General features: G+C 34.0%; 1 long non-coding RNA gene and 1 other non-coding gene across 2 annotated transcripts in view; both read right to left on the bottom strand.

Annotated features, from left to right (window-relative positions):
- LOC126881780 (uncharacterized) overlaps positions 1-1,719 on the bottom strand; it is a 3,070-nt gene extending 1,351 nt beyond the window's left edge. Inside the window, exons 1-2 of the long non-coding RNA XR_007696984.1 lie at positions 1,590-1,719; positions 1,160-1,367 (exon numbers count right to left, since the gene is read on the bottom strand). This is a non-coding gene — a long non-coding RNA (uncharacterized LOC126881780). The remainder of the gene's footprint in view (positions 1-1,159; positions 1,368-1,589) is intronic.
- Positions 1,720-3,940: 2,221 nt separating this feature from the next.
- Positions 3,941-4,022, bottom strand: Trnas-aga (transfer RNA serine (anticodon AGA)). The gene has a single exon. It is a non-coding gene; the product is annotated as a tRNA-Ser (tRNA).
- Between the last annotated feature and the right edge of the window lie 1,894 nt (positions 4,023-5,916).

Genomic DNA, 5,916 nt, shown 5'->3' with positions numbered 1-5,916 from the left:
GTCAACAATACAGTTAACCTGCACTACCATAATTATTAGACGTATATGCAAACAATTAATTGAAATACCTATACTCTGATGTAAAACCTCAAGAACTTAGGCATTGGATTTACTTGCACGTAACAAAATAATATAAATACAGTATGTAAATCATTCAGCTGGACATAGGGAATATACATTGAGATAATTGTGGCAACTGTGCTAGCCAGTGTTTGTTGAAGCTTCTGTTCGAGTATGAGTTTCTAGTGCAATAGAGCTATTAGACGGAATATAATGAGTGAGTTTGGAAGCAAGGCTGTCCATAAATAAATCAAAAACAAAGATTATGAATAAATTAATTTTACCTTAACGTTTAAAATATTTTTTATTTAAAAACTAATGTCAAAATCAAACAGGCAGTTTTCCATTCCTTAGGCCAAAAATATTTACTACGTTGTCATGTTTCGACATTTATTTGTGTCAGTTGAAATGAATTGTCAATTTTGAGGTTAATGCCCCTTAATATTAGGTTTGTTCTAGCATCAGTTTCAAACGTGGTTTGAAACCATCAGCGAATAGTCAACCAACACAGGTAGAGGGGATAGCACTGGTGACTGTATTATCGATACATTTTTTGGCAAAGTAATGTAAGTGACATTTTTGGCGAATCATGTTTTTCCCTTAAACAAACGCTCTTATGGTTTAGAAGGTACTGCCGGAGTGTTGTAAGCCTAGACATATTATGTTTGAATTAATTCTAGGCTTACTACACTTTGGCAGTACCTTCTAAACAATAATAGCTTTAGTTTAATGGAAAAACATAAAATGTCACTTACGTTACTTTGCCAAAAATGTATCGTTATGTTCTCCCACTGACCAACTGTTTGCTGACGGTTTGGGACTAGTTTGACTGTTTGCTAGAACAAACCTACTAACAACCATATTGTCATCGAGAGAGTGTAGTTGCCACAATCATCTCGATGTATATTCCCTATGTCCTGTTGAACGATTTAGTACTGTATAACATATTGCATACCAATAAGTGTTTTAAAATAAGCTTAATGGGTCCTTGTTTCAGTTGAAATAGTGGAGCCAACTTTACTAGATGTAATTCTATATTCTCTGCCCTCTGGCAAGAAACCATTTTACATTAAGTAACCCTAGTAAATCATTAACTTACCTCAACATTATGTTTTGTCTTTCATACTTGCAAATACTTCTCCTGTAATGATTAGTAAAGCAACATGGAACATTTTCTTTACATAATAATTGGATTTGATTAAAGGGCATTTTCGCCCTTCCTTATAATTTTGTTGTTATTATTGAAAAACTCATAATACTGGATATCTTCAACAGACAGATGTTTACTACTCATTATATGCTCAGATCTAAAAAATAAACTCAAACTATTACAAAATTCACATTTTTTTAAACACTCACTGTTATGGCAATTTGAACATTATACAGCTACAGAATGTTTATTTTAAAATAACCCTGAGAAATACAAATACAACAACTAAATACAGTAAAAACGGGAGTTTTACTCAAAAAATAACATAACCTTAAAACATGAACACAGAGTATATATCTTAATATTCTGATATCCTTACCTCACAAATGCACGAACAACAAATCATACAATCGCAGACAATGAATGTTTATAACCAAAGGGCCGTATTTATTCTTCAAACAATTTAAAATATCAATATTTCCAACTGCTTACTGTACATGGGACAAAGACAAACACCAAGAAGACCAAACGCAAACGCGCATGTTTGGAAGTTTGGGTGTGGTTTGGGTTTGGATGTGGATGGAAACGAAATCGATTAATCGATCTCTATCTAATCGCTAACGATCAGAAAACCGAAAATAGCTGAAGAAAAAAGCATTTGAAAATTTAGTTGTAACAAAACATTTCAAAGTAAATAAGTAATGAAAAAAGTGTTGTTTTTGTTTAAGTATTCCATTTTACATCTTAATAGGACGCATACAAGCGGCTCAAATTGTTTTTAAAATAAGATTATTTTTTAATTCTTGTTTTGTTTCTATTTATTTACATTAAATATTAACTTTTGTTGTATAAGGCACGTTTGTAATAATAATGTGATATATTTGATTTAAAATGGATTCAGGATTTTTTTATACTTTGGCAACTATGTCAACTTCGATATCTGTCAATGATAATGACGTGCAACGGTCAGTAAATTAGATGAAGTGTATTTTTCGTACTTCCGGGCCTAAAGTGACAACTTCACTCCCTTGTGACAGGTACTAAAGTGTCACATTTAATCCCTCCGGGATTAAATATTGACGAAACTCCCGGAACGATTAAATCACAAACAAACGAATTTAAGGGATATTTTATTGAAAAATATAATTAATTAGAATGGTAATTAACGTTAATATTCAAATTAATATTGTGACAGTTCGTCATATTGACCAGTCTTTCCTGGGTTAATGCAGCAGGTAACTGACGAGTAACAGATAGGTCCTTTTCATATTGAACTGGTGTTTGTCTCGAAGATCCTGCGGAAACAGGAAGCGAGAATGAGGACTGTGGTATAACTATAGTGGACGAATCGGCGACTTGACCAAATATTTTATCTGAAATTTTTTGTTTATTTTTAATAGACGATTCAATATATCCCTCGGCCACGTTGGAGGATTTCCATCCTCCATGTCTCTTCAGCACGTCTATTGTTGCTCCCGAATCAGCTAACAAAGACGCAGATGTGCGTCTAAAACAATGTCCCGTATAAGACGTCGCATTTTCTAATTTCAAGAAAGCTGCTATTTGCCGTGGAATTGTACCAAACATGTTTTTTCCTACTACTCGCGTAGTACATTCTTTGTTGATGTATTGAACAAAAAATTTTGAATGAGTTGTCCCTGTCTTTCGCAATGCCACATATTTCCGAAATATCGCCACAAAACTGATGGCACTGTTTTCTGAATTTTTGATCACAAAATTTCGGTCAATTTTATTTTTGGTGTTTCTAATCGCAATTAGGAAGGAATCGCCCAAATCTCTCACATCGTCGATTTCTAAATCAACCAACTCTTTTCCACGACAAGCTCCCGCAACGCCCAAAATAAGTGCAACCTACAAAAAAATTGATTTCTTAAAATTTCTGAATATAAACAAATTTCCAAATTTACCTTAAGCATTAAATATTTATCATCCGGAGCCTCCCGTAAGAACTGATCTACCTGCTCAGACGTGAGAATTCTTGACTTCTTTGGCTTAAATCCCTCATTTCTTCTCTTCAAAAAAGCTAATAATTTTGGAAATTTACTTATATCAATATCTTCTCTAATGTTAATAACCGATTTCAGCATTGAGTAATGTGCCCAGAGAGTTGAGGCACAAACCGCTTTTGATTTATCATCGAAGTAGACTAACAGCGCATTTTCAGTAGGTTGTCTCACATTTTTTAAGCGGCACCACTTTTTAAAAGCATCGTACTGCTGCTCGTATAGTTTTCTAGATTTCGGTGGTAACAATTCTTCACCTACTTCGGCTGCTCTTTTATCAATATCAGATACACCTTCTTCACTCATGATACCAATAATTATCAATAACAATGTTTCTTTACAATGACACTAGTAATGACAATGTTTCTAAATTATAACTGTCACAACGCAATGTTACTATGGTAACTTATTTTAAAGACAGTTTATTAAATGAGTTGAAGAGAGAAAAAACTGATTGAAATTATTGAAATAATTAATAAAATCATACCGGAAGTACGAAAAGTATCGTATATACCTTGCGACTGAAGTACATTTAATCCTTCAGGTAAATTATGGCCCTCCCTGCGGTCGGGCCATAAACTTTACCTTCAGGATTAAATGTACTACTTCAGTCCCGCGGTATATAATGTACTATTATTATGTTTTTTATATAAATGTACTTTAATTAAATAATTTTAACTATTAGAGAAAGAAAAACAAAAAACTTCGCAGTCAGTAGGATTCGAACCTACGCTCCCAGAGGGAATCTGATTTCTAGTCAGACGCCTTAACCGCTCGGCCATGACTGCTGTTACTGAACAATTTTATTTTTAATATCTAGTTATACAGTCCAAATATTGTCAGTATTTAAATAATTTAAATAATATTTAAATACTGGCAATATTTGGACTGTTTAACTAGATATTAAAAATTAAATAATATTATTAATTTATTCTATTTTTAACAATTCTGGCATAATAATAGTAATTATTATTATTTCGCTACAATTTTCATAATTTAATGAATATTTTGATACATTGGAGTAAATCACAATGAATTGTTATAAATAATTAGATAGGAATTTTTTTCTTTTTGATTCGATTTCCAGTCTGCAAATCGTTTCCGGATGGCGGACGGCAGAGACGTTCGCATAATTGCAAATTTATATTGGAATCAAACATCAGTTTTAGTTTTAGTAGACAGTTTTGAGTCACACGCTGCTCTCTTAATACTAAAAGAGAAGTACGGCAGGAATGCCTGTTGTCGCTCCTGCTTTTTTGTTTTTAAATTTAACGTTTACTCCGAAAGAATTTTCAGAAATGTACTTTCTGAAAACAAGAAGGCATAATAAATTGTGAACGGTGAAGTCATCAATAATTTGCGATATGCGGACGACACAGTAGGTACCTATTCTTCCTTCTTTAAAGAAGATCTGCAAACATTACTTGACAGTGTCGTTGAGAGCTCTAAGGAAGCAGATCTGAATCTGAACATAAAGAAAACCATAATACTTGTAATCATTACAGATCTACCTAGATAGTTTCGTAATATTAAAAAAGGACGATGTGGCGGAGCTTTATCCTATATGAACCACTTATCTCTTCTGTGTTTAAGTGGCAATTCTTCTATAGATTGTCGAAAAGTGTAATTTGTAGAAACTCTAAATATGAGGTATCATTCAAATTTGCTGGTAGGTAATTTATAAGAACCCAACAAACTGTCTCCAACATACATTAGGTAATCTCAAATTCATCTTGAAAATGTGATTATCGAAATAAATGCGGACTTTCACTTTCAATAGTCCAACTAATAACGGACTGGGACGTTTCGCCGTCGCCGTTTCGCCGTGGCCATTTCGCCGTAGCCATTTCGCCGTCGAGCCACTTCGCCGTCGGCCGTTTCGCCGTCGAGCCAGTTCGCCGTCGGCCGTTTCGCCGTCGCCATCCCGGCATTGGTTAAGTTTACAAGAACGTGATAACGTACTAACTCTTTTTATACTAAATGTCGCAAAAACGTGATAACGTACTAACTTTTTTTTATACTAAATATCAGTGTAAATAAAATGCTGATGTTGCTAGTAAAACCAAGCTATATTTTCGTATTCAACTATACATTGTTTTCGTCTGAAAAATAAAATATTTACAGATTTCAATTTCAATTGTTTTTACTGCATCAAAAATAAAAAACTTCATTATACAAAAGTGATAGTATATAATCGTTCGAAAACCATTTAAAACTTATATACAAGTAATGATCATCCCGAAATTATAAGTACGAATGCTAACAACGAAATGGCGACGGCGAAATGGCTCGACGGCGAAACGGCGACGGCGAAATGGCTCGACGGCGAAACGGCGAAGGCGAAATGGCGACGGCGAAACGGCGACGGCGAAATGTCCTAGACCCACTAATAACGCCCGATTTCATAATAAAGTCCACTTTTACTTTATTATCAAATCGGGCGTAAGGCTGTTTCTCCAGTTAAATACTCATTTAGTTGTAAATGGAGCCGCTTCATTTTCAACTTGAAGTAGGTATCTCGAAAAACAATTACTTTACAGTTACGAATAAAGAGTTACTTACATAGAAAGTATTGGAAAATCGAAAATTTTTTATAAAACAGTAGATAATTACGCCAGTCGCGTAGAATTTGGACCTTGAGAAGGGTCAACCATTAGGAAGTGTAGGTGTACAGTATCTACA

The sequence above is a fragment of the Diabrotica virgifera genome, chromosome 1, assembly GCF_917563875.1.
Source record: "Diabrotica virgifera virgifera chromosome 1, PGI_DIABVI_V3a".
Taxonomy (NCBI): Eukaryota; Metazoa; Arthropoda; class Insecta; order Coleoptera; family Chrysomelidae; genus Diabrotica; species Diabrotica virgifera.
The sequence above is the reverse complement of the archived record's forward strand: the minus strand, read 5'-3'. Positions and strand labels throughout refer to the sequence as shown.